Here is a 22,039-nt window from a genome sequence, read left to right as displayed (position 1 = left end):
CCAAGGCAGGGCGACAGTCAGGGCAGCAGTCTTCGGTAGCCGTCGGAAAGGAGTAGCCGCGCTGTCAAAGACCTTCGGTCCACTTACGACATACAGGGGTCGATCACGTGGTGCGCGTCCTCGAGAATTTTCTTGCGGGGCTCCTCACGACCCTCGGGCTTAACCGCTACCTCTGAAGTTGCCCCACATTGGGCGCCAGTTGGAGAACCGCAGCCTTAAGGCCCGGTGGTGCAGGGTACGCCTAAGATCCCCGGGATTCACCTGCCTTGTCAAATACAGAGACACGGACTCTTCGTCTGGAGTAGAAGATGATATTTATTAACTGCAGCTAGTACAGTGGTCTTAGAAGTCGTCAGTATAACGCGGTTCAAAAGAGACTGCCACTTAACTCCGTGGCGCACAGGTTTATATATGGTACAATACAATGTAAAATGCAATCATACGAGAGCAGGAGACATAAACAAATGTTATAAACAATGCCTTAAGCCCAAGTAACTCAAGTTTCCCGGTTGTGTTTGTTACTCGACCCCTTGAGTAAATTATCGAGTGAATCCACACAATTCGATTTACGAACAGAAAAAACACAGCTGTATGTGTTAGAAGAATAGTCATGAAACAGGAGAATACATGTGACATGTAGCGAAGGACAGCAGATAAGATAACTTGGAGGAAAGAATGGTGTGAGCCAACAAATAGTCCGGACGGGGATTAATCAGCTCAGACAGGAATTAGTGTACTCGGCCAGACCCTGACACTCGTTAGTAAACATAAGCGAAGAAGCCACCTGACACGTAAATGCAGAAACGACAAAAACATTGCGTTCGCCGTGCTGCCTGTGTGAGGGCAACACAAAATAGCGGCGATTACAAAATGGAGGCTGAGCACCAACAAATTCGTAATTTACAGAACCTCACAGCTACAAAAGTTCTTCCTGATATTGATCGTTGAGTAGCTACAACATTTTTTATTAAAATTTTCAATTTTCTTCCATCAGCTCAACAACGTTGCAGCATTAAAATTACATACTGTCCATACCTTTGTATAGATAATGTTGATGACATTTCTGATTTACATTGGCTACACTCCATGTTTTGACTTGCTCCTCTAACTAGATTGTTACAAGACACTGATTCACAGTCTGGTAAAGTCAAATATATAAATCTTTCAGTGTCTATGTTAGTGCTACATGTAAAGAAAAAATGTTCACTGTCATGTTGCCATTTATAAGAAAGGCCAAAAAGGTTTTCAATATCTATACCTTCATCTTCCAATACAACAAGCCTATACATTAGAAATTCCTGACAATCTTGCTGAATATTCTGCGTAAATTGAGTAGAACCAGAACATATGTCCAAAACATTTCGAATATCATAAACACTTTGTATTTTACTTTTATCACTACTACATTTCTCATAAACAGAATACAACAACAAACAGAATCTTTCTTCCCGATTTTCAACAATTTGCTGTTGCAAACTTTCCAGAAAAAAAACATTAACAACTACATTAGTATAGCAGTTGACACCATAACTATTTTCAAACTGATAACCAACATTCTCTTCAACACTGTCCTTTTTCTTTTTGCTTGCAATCACAACTTCATCTTGTTTTTTTTCTGTCTCTACAACTTCACTACATATATTCTCAAATCTTCTTTTTCTACCTACCACAAGCTTTTCAAATACTGGATTTTTACCTAAATTGGGTGCATATTATCTTCTTAACCTATTATACTCTTTCACAAAATTTGCATCTGCACTAAACGTTGTCTGATCAAAATCAATCAAGTACAATCCAGATAAAGTTCTCACTCGAGACAAAGCAACATATGCCATACCCTCTTAAACATGGTACTTCCAATATTCACTAAAGCACTATCGACACTTAAACCTTGAGATTTATGAATGGTCACCGTATACGCCAAAGAAATAGGAAACTGTTTTCTGCGAACATACAAATCTTTTACAAGCAAAAACTGAGCTGAAACAAAAGCCAAAATTGTTGTACTTTTGCAATTTCATCAAATTTGATTTTCAAAAATTCAATACCATCTCTATTTACATTATAACGAAATCAACAATTTTACCCATTGCTCCATTTACTAAACCTTTTTCCACATTCAAATTACGTCGTAAAATTACCCTACAGTTTACAAATGCATATACATTATTTTCTAAAGCAGCAGTTTTACTCATCTATTTCTCTAAAGAATCCAATTTCCTCTACTACTTTTCAGTCAAAATAATAGTGATTCCTTCATTTTCTATTTTATCAATAGCTTCCAATTTTATAATTTCTTCATTTTCCAACTTTAAAATGTCTTCATTGAATATAGAACATTCACGCAGTGTTGGCATTAAGCAGATTACAGATTTGTTTACTGCAATTCTCATATATATTTTCTCAGAAACAATATTTTCAATTGGAAACAAATTGGAAAGTAATGGTCTCTGTAAAACTTCTTTGACATGTTCAGTCACTTTTGCAATTCTTATATTTTGAAGAATAGTTCCATAATCAGCATAATTTGCCTGTCGCATATTTGTAATAAGTTCCTTATTATAAAAATATGACCAAATGTTAACATTTCCAATGCTCCCCAAAGACTGTTTGGTATCTTCATGCGCCATTGTTTTAAGCACTGGTTGTCCTTTTACAGGAGTAAGTTGTAGTAGATCTCCAAAAACTATGACGTGTTTACCTCCAAATAATACGTCACACTCTGTTTTAAGAACTTGCTGCATTCTTATTCAAATTTGGGAGCATCTTTGATCCATATTAGCATATGTATGTGAGGAGCACCTCTCTCTTGATTTCTCCAAAAGAAATCCAGAACCTCTCCAAGAGGAGGATTTTTTTATTGGTGATAAAAGAGATCATAGCTTCAAATCTATGATTGAAATCCCAGCATACATTAACTGGACCCAAAGAGCACAATTCTCCAGGTGTCTTGTATTCAATATTTACTATATTTAAATATGCCTCTCAAAGAAATTGAAGTAAATCATCCCAAGCATATTCAGCACAGCTTAGAGTAAGGAACCCTGTAGGAGTTCCTAAGTTCCTTAGCATACATTTAAGTTCTCCATGAAGACTGTACCAGTACTCATTAGTACCATGCTGACATGCTGTGAGATTAATCAGCTGAGATTCCAAAAGATTATCTTCCTGCTGTACTTTATCCATAAATTCCTTTGCCAAATTATTTTGCCTATGTACACCTGTTTTCAATATATGGTTCACTGTATAAGAAAGTCCAGACAAATCACTCTCAAACAAAAGATGAAACAAATACGGAATACATTGTCGAAATCTTGGATCTTCTGCATTCAATCTTGATGTTCGGTATTCAGATGCAGGAATCTGCACAGGTCGGTCATCATATCGTCCTCCTTTTCCTGTTGGAAAAAACTGAGGGAAACAACGAGCTTCCAAGCTTTTTTCCTATACACTAATGGGACTTCCCCTTGCTACTTTCATTTGGAATTACTCAATAGTATTCCCCATCACTTCTTTGGAATGAAGTGGATGAACACTGTAATGTTCGTAGATTTCTTCAGTTCTGGACACATCCACTTTTTCAATTTGTCCAGATGCGAGTCACTATCTTCTTCTACAGTTATTTCTTCTTCTCCCACATACACATTTTTATAGTATTGATTATTTTTTACCAGGTACAACGTTGCCTTTTTCACTTTCCTAACATCCACTAATTCTTGCCAGATTTTCTTACTCTTAGTAGGAACGCCATTAACCAAATAACTAGAGGTTCATCTTCAACATTTTCTACACCAATTGTTTCAATATTTTTCTTTAAATCTAGAGGCAAATATACAACTCTTCCCTTTATTCCTCTCTGTAAATCTGAAGGAGGCAGTTTCCCTATCTTAGGCTCCATACGAACAATAGCCTGAAATGGATGCACACATGGAATAATAATAGACTCATAGGTATTTACATCCATCAGTTCAGAAGGAATATTTACCAACTCAAGATTATTATGCACAGCTCTAGTAGGCATTTTGTTCTCGTCTAATTTGTTATAACAATATTTACAAATACGCTGATCAGAACTCAAATCAAAACAATTCTCTACCAACAAATAAGTTGCAAATTCCTTCCACTCGCTATTATTTTCATTTTCACTTTTTAAATACAGATCAACAGTCCTGTTCTGATTTTTATAATGAGTTCGTCGACAACAAATACAAGAATATTTTGGCCTTTCACCTGAAATCACTGCAAACTTCGTAATTTCTTGCTCACAAATTTCTGTACTACAATGTTGTACATTCTCATCCACATTTCAATTTTTAATGTATTGATTTCTGCACTGTCTTCCTCAGGACCAAAGTAAATAACCTGAATTTCTTCACAAACATTCATTACATCTGATACAGATCCACGCAAAAGAGCACTGTTGAACTTTTTTTAACATTAGTGCTGGACTTTTTGCATAATACAATCTTTCGAATAATTTCCTCATTTGAGTATGATGTACTGCCAACATCCTGAAATGGTGAAAAACACTTCGACATACTTTTTTAGAAAGACAAGCCAGAGAATGACCTTGCAAACAAGTAATTTCCCTCACTCTGCAATGGTTTAGTCCTTGCAACATCTTAATCTTTTGTTTAACACTTTTCTTAGTATAGTTACGTAAGAAATTGCATAAAAAATCAATAGATTCCTGCCTGACACTACATATACTCCTTCAATTCCAAGTGTACACTGGATCTTTAGGACGTCTCTCTTAAACTTCATCATCTAACACCTCTTCTGCATTTCTAGAAACAATTTTCTCTTTCTCAATAGGACAACCATTTCTAACCTCATAAGCACCGCCCCTAGTGTCAACTGCACACAACAAATAATTACTCTGAAGATAACTCTCTTCATTACAAAAAGTCTCAGAACTTGAACTATGTTTCCATTCACCCAAAAAACGTCAGAAAAATGACTTCTGTTAATTACTCTTCTCCACTTACTTTTGGCCTTCATTAAATGGATTGGCTTATCTAGTGATCGAATTCAATTGAATACTAAAATAAACAACTTGTTTTGAATTCGAAAGCTTTCTCAACTATATTTTCTATACGTTTCTTCTTCTTATAAAATGCTGTTTTTTTTAACATTTCTCCACTTCCTTGATCAAATTCAACACAACTCTATTATAAAACATTCTTTTTCTAATTTCCTGAAATTGATTGTTCCTCCTTTTACTATACAGTGTTTTTTTACAAGATGATTTCCCATGGTTGTTCTCTTTTCTCTTGTTTTTCCTTTTTAGTTGAAGATACACTATTTGTATTTTTGACATTGTTCACACTACTCCTAGTGTTTGATAAGTTCTTCAAACAAAACTTCGTTCTCTTACCAGGACTTTTTTTCTTTTTGTTCACACATTGTTGTTCAGGTAAATCTTTTGGATGACTTCTCTTTAAATAATAAGCTTCATTATGTTGTTTCCTCTTTTCACTTTTTGAAGGCATGATGAATTTCTTTCAGTGTTGATAAATAGAATCTGATATGAAAAATATATATAACATTATAAAAATAAATATATGAAATATACTATTCTATTACTAAATGACTACAATGTAAAATTACTAAGTATAAAAAACAACTGTATAACTGATAACAGAAGTGCATATACACTGCATAAATCTTTCAAGACCTACATCTGGAAGAATACCTTAATGAAATTATCAGTAGTTCAACTGTTCAGCAGTGAATGGATTAGTATATGCTACTAAACGCATCACACAAGTTTGCAGGTGCATGGAAGACTGCGTGCATAGTGCATAGGGGTTTGAAGCAGCCCATGGCCTAAGGCCTACTTCAGTACTTGGGTACTGACTAAATAATTACAGTTATGTAAGAAGATTGCCTGGCTGAATTTTTAAGTGCTTCAGTGTTAGTGCAGTGAATGGATTACCACAGACTGCTAAATTGGTCACTACAGTACTACAAGATCAGTCACAGAGTGTTTGGTGGAAGTATAAGCATACAAAGAACTGAAGATATAAAGCACAAGTGTACAGGTTAATAGATTAATACATATATACTGGATAGAGGTTTGAAACAATCCATGGCCTAAGGCCTACTGCACTTCACCAGTACTTGAGTACTGACTAAATGATTACAGTTGTGTAAGGAGAGTACCTGACTAGATATATAAGTGCTTGAGTATTAGTGCACTGAAAATAATAAAATTATCACAGACTGCTAAATGGGTCACTATAATAGTGCAAGAACAGTCACAGATTGTTTGATGGACGTATAAGGATACAGAATGGAGATTTAAAGATGTGAAACACAAGAGTGCACATGGATACAAAAATGCTTATATACTGGATAAGGGATTCAATCAGTTCATCTGCTAAGGACAAGTTCACTGCATCAATACCTGAGTACTGACTAAATGATTACACTTCTGTAAGGAGAGTAACAGGAAAGAGGATGGAGTATGAGGACAGGGGTGAGTGTGAGGGCAAAGAGGGGAGAATGAGGAGACAGGGGGAATATCAGGAGATAAGGGGAGTATAAGGAGAGAGAAGGAGAGTGTGAGGAGAGACAGAAGAGTATGATGACAAAGGGGAAGTAGAAGCAAAGACAAGTGTGTATGAGGAGAAAGCAGACAGTATGAGGAGAGAGAGGAGAATGAGGAGAACAGAGAAATATAGGGAAAGAGGGGGTGTATGAGGAGAGAGGGAAGTGTAAGATGAGAGAGGGGGAAGTATGAAAAATGCAGGGAGTATGAGGAGAGAGAAGGAAGTATCAGTAGAGAGGAAGGAGTAAAAGGACAGAAAGGGGAAGTGTGAGAAGAGTGGGGTAGGATGAGGAGAGAGAGGAGGAGGTGTATGAAGAGAGAGGGGGTAGTATGTGTAAAGAGGGATGTATGACGTTACAACGCATACTTTTACAACGCCTACCTTTACAACGCAGTTTTTACCACGCATACCATTACAACGCATTGCGCTTTGGGGTGCTGGATTGTGAATAGTTTAATTTACTATTCCAACTCCAGTCCCCGTGGATAGTAGGGAAGGTTATTGGATAGTAAATTAACCTATTCCCTATCCTAGAGCGCCCCCCAGAGCAATGCGTTGTAATAGTTTGCGTTGTAAAATTTGCGTTGTAATGGTAGGTCGTTGTAAAAGTTTTGTTGTAAAGGTTACATACCGTAAAGAGGAGTGAGTATGAGGAGAAAAGAGGAGGATAAGGAGATAGGGGTGTATATAAGCAGAGAGGGGAGAGTATGAAAAGAGTGGGAGGGAGAATGTAAAGACAATAGGAGTATAATGAGAGAGGGGGTGTATGAGGACACTATGTGAAGAGTTGGAGGAGTATGAGGAGATGAGGGAGTATGAGGAGTGAAGGGGAGAGAGGGAGGAATATGAAAAGGGGGGAAAAATGAGGAGGGGGAGAGTATGAGGAAACGGGGTATATAAGGGGAGAGGATGAATGTAAGGAGAGGAGAGAGTATAAGAAGAGAGGGTGGATTATGAGGAGAAAGGTGGGAGTATGAGGAGAGAAGGGGGTATAAGGAGAGAAGGGGGAGTATGAGACAAGGGAAAATATGAAGAGAGGGCGGAGTATAAGGAGACACTGCAGTATGAGGGGAGAAGGGGAGCATGAGGAGAGTGGAGAGTATGAGAAGAAAAGGGGGAGTATGAGGAGAGAGGTGGGAGTATGAGGAGAGAAGGGAGAGTATAAGAAGAGAGAGGGAGAGTGTGAGGAGAGAGGGGGGAAGTATGAGATGAGAGAGGAGAAAAAGGAGTATAAGGAAAGAGGGGTGTGTATAAGGAGAGAGAGGAGAGTATCAGAAGAGAGGAGGGAGAATGTGGGTAAAAGGGGAGCATAAGGAGAAAAGGGGTGTATGCAGACAGAGACTACAGTATGAGGAGAAAGGGAGGATTATGAAGAGTGAAAGGGGTCTGAGGAGAGAGGGGGGAGTATGACACAAATTTGGTGTAATTCCGTTCAGCAGTTCGGGTTGTAGCCTCACTTAAAGGTCCCTATAGAAAATTGCATGGGAAAACATGTTTTAGGACCCCCTATTTTCTTGGTCCCCGCTTCACGAAACACCCCAAAACTTTCAGGAAAGGAGCGGAGCAGAGCAGGCCATTTTCTTGGAGAATTTCACATGTATTCGTCAACTGACGCCAAAGTTATTCCAAATAGAATGTTGCAGATTTCCTATGGAAACTACGTCCTAACTATAACTACCTACTGGCGACCGCCAGTAGGTAATATATATATATATATATATATATGAAACAACTGAATGCCATTTGGTAAATAAATCCGAAGGAAACTATTGCTGACATCGTGAGTGCGTTTTCATTTTTCCTTCCTTGAAGGAGAGTTGGACACAAATATATATATATTCACTGAAAAAACCATAGGTTATAGACCATATATAGTTAGGAATTAGCATTTACAAAACCTTGAAAATTCACTGAAAAAACCATAGGTTATAGACCATATATAGTTAGGAATTAGCATTTAAAAAACCTTATTTTACTCACACAAAACCATTGAAATTCCATCCACTGCTGATGATGTCACATATTACATCATTCATGACATGGTCAGTGACATCACTGATGACATCACTGATGATATCATTCATGTGACAATACAATGCATCTCCTCACATTTTAATATAACCTCTGTTTCACCCAGTGTTAAAAACAGAGTATAATTTTTGAAACCATTGACACACCAATACTAGTTACTACATACGTACTCACTGATTCCTACGTCTACACACACATTCACTCATTCACCCATACAATCATTCATACATACAATCACTCATGTTTACAACACAATCATATGCACTCATACACCTATACAGACACTCACACTCTGCCACTCATCCATGGAGTTACTCACACACCTAGTCAGTCCTGTAAAGAATCAATCACACTTCCATTTTCTACTCTATACAGTTAAACATAGAGCACCTTACGTTTTCAACCATATACTAACACATACTTACTCTCTTATACAATCATTGATACAAGTACACATTGATCTGTACAGAGTCACACACCTCCCATCCAGCCACACACACACTCAGTCTCCCATGCAAATACTTGGGCAATCAATCAATAACCCATATAGTTACTCATATAGCTACTGATCAACACATGCAGCAGTTTACAGAACAACAGACATAATGATGCACAAATTAAGACAGTTTAGTCACTAACCCATGCACTCAGTGAGACACATTTAATCACTCACTCATACATTCAGTCATGCACCTACTAAATCCTTCGTCCAGACACTTATACATCCACTCATTCTTCAATATGTAAGACATATTTTAACTTTACAGAAACATAGTCACTGGATGTTGTCATCAGTGATGTCATCAGTGATGTCATTTGAGATGTCATCAGTGATGTCATCAGTGATGTCACTGACCATGTCATGAATGATGTAATATGTGACATCATCAGCAGTGGATTGCGGGTGCGCAATATATAGTTAGTGCAACTAACTATATATGGAATTTCAATGGTTTTGTGTGAGTAAAATAAGGTTTTTTAAATGCTAATTCCTAACTATATATGGTCTATAACCTATGGTTTTTTCAGTGAATTTTCAAGGTTTTGTAAATGCTAATTCCTAACTATATATGGTCTATAACCTATGGTTTTTTCAGTGAATTTCAATGGTTTTTTAATAGCAAATATCATAAGCTGTTGAATGTCAAGTACGTGGTAAGAATTTTTTTTTTCGTGTTTATGCACACTGATCTGCTTTGATTGCTGCCCCCCACCCCTCATTTCTATTAGGAGTACTCTCTCTTTGCAGATAGTGAAGGGTAGTTAACGCAGCCCTTTCCCCCTTTGTAATCCGTCGTGCCTGCTTCTCTCTCCATTTGATTGATTGTTCTCTTTGGTTCATTCTCTATTTACAAACAAGCACAGAGTCGCAATACTCTGTTTAGTCTTTGCAGATAGCGAAAAATCGTGTAAAAAAACAAAAGGAATCGAGCAAAATCAGTAGGCCACTAATGGGATCTCTTTTGACCTCGCTAAAATAGAAACATTAGGAACAACCTGTTGAAAATAGCAATGCGTATGTATATAAGCGGCGTTCATTTGTGTTCACAGTACCCCTTGTTGATTGTTTCAATCGAGCATTGAATTGTTCGAAGTTAATTCTCTTAACGATCTTCTCTACCTGCAAACGAGGAAGAATAGGAATATTCTATCTCCCTTTGCAGATAGTGAAGGGTAGGTAACGCAAGCCTTTAACACGTCGTACCTATTTCATTCCTCATTGATTGATTGATTGTCCGAACATTGACTGTTTGGGAATTAGTTCTTTTTGGAGGTATTCCCTGTTTGCAAATAAACGTAGGAAAATCTTTGCAAGTAGTGAAAGGGTACGTAATGCGGACCGTTCTCCCCCGTTGTAATCTGTCATGCCTATCTACTCCCCACTGATTGATGCACCTTTTTCACCCGGACCATTTACTAGAGATACGTCATCTGGCCCGACCAGAGAGCACCCCTAGTGAAAAGGACATATGCAATAATAACGAAGTGATCACTGTATCCTGTTAACAGAAACTTTACCATGAAACAACCTGGAAAGAAAAAAATAGGAAAACGAAAATCAGTAGGCCACTGATGAACATGAACTTTTATTAAACAACGAACAAAGAAACGATAACATAACGTAATGATAAAACCTATTAATGTCCTAGAAACAAGAAAACGTTAAAATATGCCAGTGGTGAGAGACCAGAAAAACAGTAAGAGAAACCAAATCACCCCTCGCTGTCCCACCGCCTGCCACGCCAAAAAAATCGATAGACTAGGGAAAATGCAAGTCAGTAGAACATCCACCCCCACTCTGGAAACTTCCAAGGTGGGGCAGGGTTCCGGCTACGCCCAGCCGGGAGCAGCCCATATAAGGCAGGTCCTGCTGCCACGCCTCGGCCAGGAGATCCTAACGTAGGGTGTAGCCGGAGGAGAGGCCGAGACCAGCGGGACCCGGCCAGGGGATTGCCTTTACAACGCTGAACAGTTGCAGGGGGGGGGAATGTCTCCTCGACCCTCCCCTCTCTCTCCCAGTCCGGCCGCGGTGGCCCTTGAGAGTTGCAGGTAGTCCCGCCACATGCTCTTCCGGTCCGACCACCAACGGTCGGGGGGCCGAGGCCGACGGGATCCGGCTGCAGCCGATAAACCAAGAAACCCGTTCATGGGGCCAGAGCCAGGGGCGTCCGGCCGACATCCACCGGAAGCCCGGCCCGAAGACGGACGGGACACTTCTTTCTTTTATAATGGCTGCGACAACACTGGAGGGGGATGTCTTGCACATGCCTCCGACCCCCCCCTCGTCCTCATCGCCTGGTCCGGCCATAACAAATCTCAAGCGAGACGCCGTGGGGTGCACTGGGAGGGAGAGACGGTGCGAACAGGCCTCTCCCGCCTCCCCAGGTGGAGGCTTCCCAGCTGCACCCTCAGCGCTCCAGGCGGTGGCATCCTAACAACTACAGTGCTGCACAGTTTCGGAACGACCTAGATAACGGTTCTTCCACTGTGGCCATGCTGCAACGTCTCGCCCGGCAGGGTGGAGCCCGTCCGCTCATGTGACCCCGCGATCGCCGGTAGCTGCCGAACTCTCAAAATGGCGGTCGACCTGGCAAGAGCGGGCCCAACATAAAGAAATGGCCCGGTCACTGGTTGACTCCACCACCGTAGTCCTCCACGACCTTGAAGATTCTAGAGGAGCCGCGGGAGTCTCCGACCCCCGATGGGGAATGACTGCCATGATCGCCCGTGGAGTGACGAAACTGTATCCGCGGGACGTCGGCGCTCCCATGCTGGCGCCAGCCTCACTTTGAATTACTACAATCCTGCAGACCTTACTTCCGGTGAAAGCACAGTGTGACCCGGTAGGAAAAATTATTGCACCCCCTCCCCTTTTTGACTGATAGTTCAAACCACCGATCCTTTCCTTTGCCCTTTTAACGGAACTTTGGACTGCCTCCCCCTCTTTTACATTTTCTAGAGAAAACAAAACATTAACCACTACATTAGCATAGCAGTTGACACCAGAACTGTTTTCAAATTGAAAACCAACAACATCTTCAACAGAATCCTTTTTGTTTCTGCTGTGACCCTGCTACAGCACAGGCATTGTCCCCAGCAGTAATTCTGCAATGCCGGTAAGAATAGCTGTGGTGCCTACTGGACTCACTCACCCCCGCGGCGCCCCACGCCGTTTTTTGCTGGGCGGCAACTTACTAGACATCACTTTCGTGCCATCTAGATTTCAGCGCGTTCTGCTGCCTTGGAACTATTCGCACAACAGACCGCTACTGACAAGAATATTTCATTATTGGTGCTGTCAATTTCAATAAATCTATTGGATAATTAAAAAGAAATTGCCACGGTCTCTTCGTTGTTTAAATGTTTTTACTGTTTTTGTTTTGTTGTATATATTTATATGTTATTAAAGTTTTATATTCCTACTACTTTGTTGGAGTGCTATATATTTTTAATGTGACACATAATTGTAAAAACTTTGATGTACAAAGAGTCATTCCTGGAATCTTCCGCTTCAGGCTCGGTCCCCTCCCCAATCACAATACAGGATGGTTTTCAGATAGTAGGAACGCGTGTGCTGTGACGGATCACATCGGGTGTGGGCCTTGATCTACTATAACTCCTTTGAAGAGGGGTGATTCTTTACAGCTGGGGCCATAAACTACATCTGCAGGGCTAGCTGATAGCCTAGGACCGGCCTGGACATTCGGACACAGAGGAAGAGGAGTGTCAGAGGGTGCGGTAGTGAATAGGGCGAAAGGGAGGTGTCGGGCGGGCACAGAGTGTGATTCTCAGGGAAGAGCAGCGCAGATGGGGGAAGGTTTATTGCCCATGCATAAGACAGAGAGCGGTGGTGACCAGTGCCTGGGGGAGATGCTTACGAGGGTGAGGAGCCATGCTACGAATCGACAGCGTGCAGAGAGTGGGTCTGGTCAAGACATCTAAAATGGCTGCCGTGCACGACAAAAGTGTGGCATTTCAAAAAAGGCAAGATGGCGCAGACAATGTTTTTCAACACTTCCTCATTTCCTTCGAATCGAACGTTAACAGACGTTGGGGCATATTACCAAAGTTAAGCGATATTTATCGCTAACGATGCTTACCAACCAATTTTTTACCACTAAGCATCGTCAGAAATTATCGAAGATAAACCTTACTATTATCAAGGTTTATCGCAAATGCGATAATAAACGGCCGCAATGCATGAATATCGCTAAAAAGTCAGCGATATTCATGCATTACCGAGCTAATACTCTTAGCCATGTTATCCACCTCCCATTGGATAACATGGCTAAGAACTGCTCAGGGCAGGTGTTACTTTTTGGAGATATTCGCGCTTAGCGCGAATATCTCCAAAAGTTGGTAATAGGAGATAGATATCTTGCATGTTGTAATGCAAGTTATTGTGGTATATGGAACTCATACCATAATCTCTCAGGAAAGCAGAAACTGATCCTTTTGGGACCGCCTAAAAAGGCCTAGGGGGTGAGGAGTACTCTACTTTGCCCCCTTTTCACGTTCCGAACTATTTTATTTTACTCTCTTCTGTAATTACACAAAATACCAGCGATAAGATGCATCGGAGACACACAGTGAGAGAAAGGAGGCCGGAGATGAAGAAGACATGTCAAATACACATTGGAGATAATATAGTGGCAGAAGGGAAGTAAATATGAGTAAACTTACCATGTAACATAAAAATGTTGCACTCTATACTATAAGTCTCATTTTATACTACAATCACTTCGCTACAACCTCATAAATTAAAAATAAAAATAAATAATGTCTCAAACAATTTTTGATTTCTAAATATAAATTTATTCTTCAGAATTTTCTAAATTTGAAACAACTAGTAACATGTCCTCATCAGTAATTTCCTCTTCAATCATCTCATCTGGAATCTCCTCATTAAAAGTCTGCAATGATGATTCTTGTAACTCTATGGTCTCCAAACACTCGATAAATTCGCCATCAAGAGATTGATCAAAAAAATCATTCAAGTCATCTCCTCCTTCTGACAATATTTCATTATTGGTGCTGTCCATTTCAATCAATGTAGTGGAATCATTCAAGTCATCTCCTCGTGACAATATTTCATTATTGGTGCTCTCAATTTCAATCAATGTAGTGGAATCATTCAAGTCATCTCCTCCTTGTGACAATATTTCATTATTGGTGCTGTCCATTTCAATCAATCTAATGGAATCATACAAGCCATCTCCTCCTTGTGACAATATTTCATTATTGGTGCTCTCAATTTCAATCAATGTAGTGGAATCATTCAAGTCATCTCCTTGTGACAATATTTCATTCTTGGTGCTGTCCATTTCAATCAATCTAATGGAATCATACAAGTCATGTCCTCCTTGTGACAATATTTCATTATTGGTGCTCTCAATTTCAATCAATGTAGTGGACAATTCAAAAGAAATTGCCACGGTCTCTTCATTGTGAGCCATTTTATTTTGAAATTGCTTGCTGTAAATTGCAGAAAAAAATAATCACTTTCATTTATCGTTTTTAGTAATACATAATATAAAACTAACTTCATCAAGTATTTAGTATAACAGAAGGACTGCAAATAAATAACAGAAAACATTTTTCAAATTATCTTCAAGTGTACAACATAGTTCCCCTTACAAATTAACAACTCACCTTTTTAAAAGTAGCAGAAGTGTTAGTACTGTGTAAATCAAACACCAGAAATTCACCACCAAAAATTCCTCACAAATGTACCTCAGACAGTAGTATCACAAAATGGCTGTGGTTTCCTCTCATTTGTCATATATACATAACCAATTAACTTTCATCACACACAAATACAAAACCAAAGTAACATTTTAATTGGTTCTAAATTTCAACACTTTCAAATGTGTTTTCCCCATGCAATTTTCCATAGGACATTTACATACGTCTACAGCCTGAATGGCTGAACGGAATTACACCAAACTTGGCAAAATGGTACATCAAACCTAAGAGGTCAGGAAGGATCTACTATGCCCCCTTATGGTCATTTCCCCCTTCGCTTTGGCCTCCTCTTGTCTCTCAATCCTACCGAGGGACAAGATGGCGGCCGCTACGGACTGTTTGGAATGTTGACAGACGCCGGAGAACCAATCAGCTTCGCAAAGCTCCGTAACGCGAAAAGTACGCGAAGCGGAGCGCTGTTACAGATATATATCTTTTTTTCAACGTTAATTTCTCAAAATCCACTGGAGCACATATATTGAGACCTAGCAAAGGCACATCGGGCTACCAGTCCCTAATATTTTGCCAAGTTTCGTGCAAATCCATTCAGACGTTCGATTATTATTATTTTGTTTTTTTTTTGCCCCGCGGGGCCCTTTTAAAACCTCCACATCAAACCTAGGGGGTCAGCGAGGATCTACTATGCCCCCTTATAGTTATTTCCCCCTTTGTTTTGACCTCCTCTTGTCTCTCGATCCTACCGAGAGACAAGATGGCGGCCGCTACGGACTGTTTGGAATGTTGACAGACGCCGGAGAACCAATCAGCTTCGCTTCACAAAGCTCCGTTGCGCGAAAAGTCCGCGAACCAGAGCGCTAACCGGTCCGCTGTTACAGATATATATCTTTTTTTAAACGTTAATTTCTCAAAATCCACTGGAGCACATATATTGAGACCTACAAAAGGCACATCGGGCTACCAGTCCCTACAATTTTGCCAAGTTTCGTGCAAATCCATTCAGCCGTTCGGGCTAAAAGTGAGGCCAACCGCCCTATGGAAAACTCAATGTTAAAAACACGTTTTGGGACCCCCCTTATTTCTCGGCCCCCACTGGACGAACCCCCCCCAAATTTTCAAGGGCTGCTCAGAAACAAAATGTGCCATTTTCCTGAAAATTTCAGCCGATTCCGTCCACAAACGCCAAAGTTATTAGACATAGAATTTTCAAAAAACCCATAGAGAAAAAATCCTAACTATATATACCTACTGGCGACCGCCAGTAGGTAATATATATATATATTCACTGAAAAAAACATTTAATTTAAAAAGGAACAAAATGGGGGGGTATATTTTGCCATAGAAAGTATGATTAGTGCTGCAGAAAGAAAAATTAGGGCACATTTTGAGTGACTTCTCAAATCCTCTTCTATTTCATTAAAACATTCTGACATGCAATCTCCCAAGATGGCCACCAGAGACAAAAGAGCCCAAATGTAGCCCAAGTATCAACCAGATGTAGCCCAATGCCCAATGATAGAATGTCCCAGAATAAATAATGCGTCAGATCCTCTAAATGCCTCCCCTTCATAAAACTCTTCTGGTCGTTGTGAATAATTGGGCCAACCATTCGCTCTAACCTTTTATTAACCACATGAGCGCTAGCGAAATTCCGCTCCTGTGCTCATGTTTTAAAAAACGCACTTTACATGACGAGCTGGGCTCGTCATGAGCGTGCGAGGAGGCTACCTCATGACGAGCCCAGCTCGTCATGAGCGTCGAAGGGGTTAAGGATCTGTGTGTATATGTTGTAGTAGCTGTCAAGCAGCGATATTGGTCTGTATGATTCACATACTCTGGGTTTTTTATTGGGTTTGAAAAGAATGATAATGGTAGCCAAATCCCAGGAGGGTGGAGGGTCTTGTTTTAAGATATATGTAGAGCTAAAGAGGTCCAACAGAATTGGAGCTCAGACTTCCCTCAGCAAAAAATAAATCTCGGCGGGAATGACATCAGGGCAAGCAGCCTTCCCCTTTTTCAAACCTCTGATTACGATTTAAACTTCTTCCTGAGAGATGGGAGCCGCTAAGTTCTTTTTGTTTTTGTCACATAGCTGGGGGATTTCTATATCGCTAAAAAATGCGTCTGTCTGATCTTTGTTTGGGAGTATGTCCTCTGTATAGAGGTCCTGAAAAAACTGGAAAAATTCCCGCTCTAAGGCTTTATCTTCAGTGATATTGTCGCCCGTATCTCGATTTTTCAGATCTGTGATGTTGTTCCTAGTTCTGGCTGTTTAGGCCTTCTAGGCAAATAGTTTACAACTACCCTACCCATATTCATAATTTGCTAGTCTACTCGCTTCCCATCTCTTTTTTATTCTAAGTTCTAAAAAGTCAGCTAGTTTGGCCTTAGCCTTAACAAGATCTGCTTCTAATAGGGGCTTCGTTATGACCTCTGAAGTTTGGTGGACCTTCCCTTGAGCTTCTTTTATCTGCTCTTCTAAAAAGGAGAGTTATTTTTTCCTTTTCTTGTTTTCCAACTCATTGCGGCTAATCAGTATGCCTCTAAGCAATGCATTTATATTTTTACACCAACCACTTTCCTTTATATTTATGTAGTGGCTTATTTTGCATTTCCACTTAATTCCTGAGCTGGTAACATACTTTGGCATTTTAATTAGGCAGCTTACACGCAAGTCATATTTCCAGCGTTTACTGTGCCTCTTCATTCTTCAAGCGCACTATATCCTCAGACCTTCTTTGTGCTGAAAATTGTATGCTTACTTCCTTCAGCTTTCTGGCTTTTTTTCTGGACGTTACCTATGGAATGGAGTAAAAAACAGCTTTTTACTAATAAAAGGTCTAATATCAGTGCTTCTGACTCCTGCGCTTCTCACACTACTTCTTGAATACAGAGTACCAGCATGATGGCACAATTGAGTTCCTTGAGATCAGACGCCTCGCCGACATCTTCAATTAAATCCTAAAATCCATCTTCTGCAACCAAACGTCTTAAGCAGGATCCTCCTTCACCACCAAAGTCAGTCTCTCCTGTTTCCTTGGACACTGTACTGGATCAAATACGTGTTCTTCGTCCATTTGATGAAGAAACAAATTCTCCTTTGCAAGTCTTGGATAGTAAAAAGACATGCATGAAGTCTCATATTTCAATGTGGAACAACATGTTGGAGAGGTACAAAACGTGGCTGTCAAGGTCGCTACCATAGAAAAGGAGGTCCTCCTGTTGAAGAAATCTGCTGAAGATTTGGAAAACTGAAATAGACACAATAACCTTAATTTATATGGCTCTCCGCAGGGTTTGGAAGGTGATGAGCCTGGTAATTTCGTCTTCACCTTTATCCCAAAACTTCTGGACCTCTCTCCATCTACAAATCTAAGCATTCAGCGTGCTCATAGTTTGGGCCCTCAGTTGACATCCACGTCAGCTCCTACGGAACCAAGAGATTTAATCTTTCTCTTTTAGAAATTTACTGACCTTCTACAAGTTTTGAGCACTCTAAAGCCAAAAAACAACTTGCTTGGACTGGTTCCAAATTATTAATTTCTCAGGATGTTTCTTTGACAACTGCCAAGCGTCGTAAGGATTTTCTCGCTCTTAGTCTCTCCACAATGGGTGCAAGATACGGTTTATTTCACCCTTGATTATTTAAGGTGACTTTTTAAAACAAAACTTCCTCCTTTGATGATCCAACAGACTTGAGAAGATCCATTTATTCCCACTCTACATCGTCAATGGAAATTGCTGGTCTTTTTTCTTCTGCAACTCCGATAACTTGACTGATTTCTCTTATTGCAATATGGTTGCTCCTAGTGTTTTACTCTGATACTTTTCTCCCTACAGGTTGCTTATTGTTTGCTGACACTTATTTGTTGTTATCTGTTCTATGGTATGATATTTTTTTCTGTCTGTTTTTATCTTACCACAGAATTTGTCTTTGATAATTCCTTATATATCCATTTCCTGCTTGTTTTATACACCTACCTGTTGTGGTTTGTTCTTCATGTTGGGGTATGCCATCATCCCTTGTGTCTCACTGCTCCATGTACTTTTACTTCGAATCCCCTCCCTAAAAGGTACGTATTATAGTCTTAAAATCTCCTTTGTCCTATTCTTATTGTTACTATAAATGTCTTTTTATTAATGGTTGACTTGCACTGATTTTTTCTTACTATCCCTTCTTTTTCCCCTTGTATTTCCTATTTTTTGCCTTCACCTTCTTCATTTAATACCTTCCTCTTCTTTCTTTTCTACTTTTTTTCTTCCATCAATATTGACCATGTGACTCATTCTGTTTACAGTCAAAGTTATCTTCTGGAATGCAAAAGGTTTTATTAATTCCATGAAGAGGCAAAGAATATTATTGCATTTAACTACAAACAACCCTGATCTAGTTCTACTGCAAGAGACCCATCTGACAGTGTCAGTAGCTTGGAAACTCAAAAGGCAATGGGTGGGTTTAGTCTTAGTTTCTCCTGTATCTACGAAGAAAAATGGGGGAATCATTTTAGTACATAAACGTTTGAAATGTTCTGTTATTTCTAAAGAAACGGATTCAGATGGTAGATGGCTCATCAATTATATTTCTTTTACAGTTTTTAATATTTATGGTCCAACTCAACCAGACTCTTCCTTTTGGCCTAATTTTACAAAAGAAAATTATTCAGGATAAAGATGAGTGTTTTATTTCGGGTGGCAACTGCAATCAGGTCATGGATCCTTTCATTGATCGACAATCCCAAATTTGTTTCATACCTCACAAAACCCACAAACTCTTTCAAAATACCATATCCCAGACCCATCCTATACAAGCATGTACCCTCTTTAACCCCGACATCTCTGAATTATCCCTTTTCTCTCCCCCTCATGGCACTCTGTCATGATTAGACTATATATTTATTGCTTCTGTCCTAACACTGAACCTTATTTCTTCATCAATTCAACCCATTGTTATTTTTGATCATGCCCCGGTTGTTGTTGATTTCGATTTGCTCTGATCACATCCCAAATCTTCTAGATGGAGGCATAATAATTCCCTTCTGCAAGGATTCAGTTTTCTCCCCCTCCTTTACCTTATTTTCAGAGGAATTTTTTAATTTAAATTCTTCTCCTGACACCTCTCCTTCACTACTTTGGGATACTTTCAAGGCTACAGCTCGTGGCTTTAGTATAGCTTATGTCTCCAAGAAAAAGAAGAATTTAGTTGGTCAGCAAAAAGTTCTGCTGGCTAATATTAAATGTTTAGAGCATCACTTCTATACATCCTCTTCTGATTCTATCCTTGCAGGAACTCGTTCATTCCAAACTTGATTTTAATAAAACGTCTACGGATAACACCTACTTGATTCTTATCCGCTCGAGCGCTCGGTACTAAGGCAACCGTAACAAGTTTGGCAAACTTCTGGCTAATTACCTTAAATCTCGGAAAGAATGTGTATTAATTGATTCTATTCAGTCTTTGGATGGGGAAATCCTTTTCAAGGATCAAGACATCTTAAATGAATTCATGAAATTTTACAAAACTTTATAAACCCCAGCGTCTTCTCCACTTCCCTCTTCCATTGACTCATACCTTAATCAAGTTTTACCCCCTTCTCATGCAGATCTTGATTTTGGTCTCTAGAATCTGATCTCTCTATTCAAGAGTCCCGATGGTTTCACATGGATATTTCTGCATCCACAGATTTTCGAGGATCTATAAATCTGTGAGTGTCAAACATGTCCACCTTCCCAGAGCAGGTGTAACAAGATGAAATATCTTTATTTCATTGCCTTGGTAACTGCTTCACACATAGAAAGAGAAAACACCACCACGGTTTGCTTTTTCGAAAAGAAACTATCCTTCCAACAAATCAACATGTAGACACACTTGCACCATGGGGAAACGGTGCCTGCATTGTTGCTAGGCGCCAAAGTGTGTGCCAGTGCAGTGCAGTGTAGTGCAGTTTTGCATAGGGCTGCTCAGCGTAAATACTTGCGCCACTGCTATACGTCAAATCATTGTAATCGAGAAACCTAGGGGCTTGGGTTGCCTTGCGTTACCTTGCATGATGCAAGGGCAGCACACGCCCTTTTTAGAAATATACTCAAAGTGTAACTCTCATACATGGTTTGGGAAGGATTTGGTTTAAGGATTGCTTCAACAGTACAATGTGCAAACTACTGGGCGCATAACTAGGAGTATCATTTTATGATAAACTAGCAGCCCGTCCCGACGTTGTCCGGGGATGAAATAGAATGTCTGCAATGCTTTCAAATTGCAAGGCAATTTATTTTTAAAACGTACTCTGAATCCCCCCATCACCGGGCTCAGGCCCCGCGTTTTTTAAAAACTTACTCTGAATTGCCCCATCACCCGGCTCAGGCCCCGTGTTTTTAAAAAAACGTACTTTGAATTGCCCCATCACCCGGCTCAGGCCCCGTGTGTCCAGTGTGAAGCTGTGTCCTCAATGGAATATGGAAACGTTTGTGTCCGCTGCAGGCGCGAACAAGCTTGTGTGCTCCACCTGACGCACTGCTCCAACCGACGGCAATGTGACGCCCCACACCGCGTCAACGTGCAACACCCACAACAATGGTAAATGCATCGACCACTTGTATTGGGACGATGCCCACTCGTATTGGGACGTCTCGGCTCCATCTGACGGAAATTACACGCCCCACATCGCGTCAATGGCCAACGCCTACAACAATGGTAAATACAATGCCCCCTCGTAGTCCCAGCAGGCCGCGCCCATCGCTCTATGCACACAACCAAATGGTAAATGCAACTCCCCCTTGTATTGGAACGGCAGTCCCAGCATGCCGCGCCCAATGCTCTATACACACGCCCATGCACACGCCCATGCACACGCCCATGCACACGCCCATGGCTTTCCAGGAGAACGCCCACGCCCATAATGGACTACTTTTCCCCTAACTTTCTTTCCCCCTTATAATGTATATGGTGGCCAGTTGTATAGCCTATGTCCATCTGCTGCAACTGTCCTTTCCAATGCTGTATTGGGTGTTGTGATTGGTGCTGTGGTTCTTGAGATTACCCGCCTCAAAGGTTTGGGCTCTCTCTTTATTATATTAGTATAGATGATTAATACAAAATGTATAATATTAGGCATTCAATTATTTCTATGTGTAGCGTATTGCTATTACATCATTCCCACTTGAGCAGTTGTAAAAGTTGAAAATATTAATAAAAGCTTTATAAAAAATAATGATATTGATGACATGAGAAGCAGAATTGATCCCTGGATGAT

At 40.2% G+C, this 22,039-nt stretch overlaps 1 pseudogene across 1 annotated transcript in view; it reads right to left on the bottom strand.

The window, feature by feature from the left end:
* Positions 1 to 22,039, bottom strand: part of LOC144752091 (nicotinamide N-methyltransferase-like) — a 71,096-nt pseudogene that overhangs the window by 48,626 nt on the left and 431 nt on the right. The gene's annotated exons all lie outside the window — the stretch shown is intronic.

The sequence above is a fragment of the Lissotriton helveticus genome, chromosome 4_2 (genome assembly GCF_964261635.1).
Source record: "Lissotriton helveticus chromosome 4_2, aLisHel1.1, whole genome shotgun sequence".
Classification (NCBI taxonomy): domain Eukaryota; kingdom Metazoa; phylum Chordata; class Amphibia; order Caudata; family Salamandridae; genus Lissotriton; species Lissotriton helveticus.
Note: the sequence above shows the minus strand (reverse complement) of the source record. Positions and strands in the feature narration are given on the sequence as shown.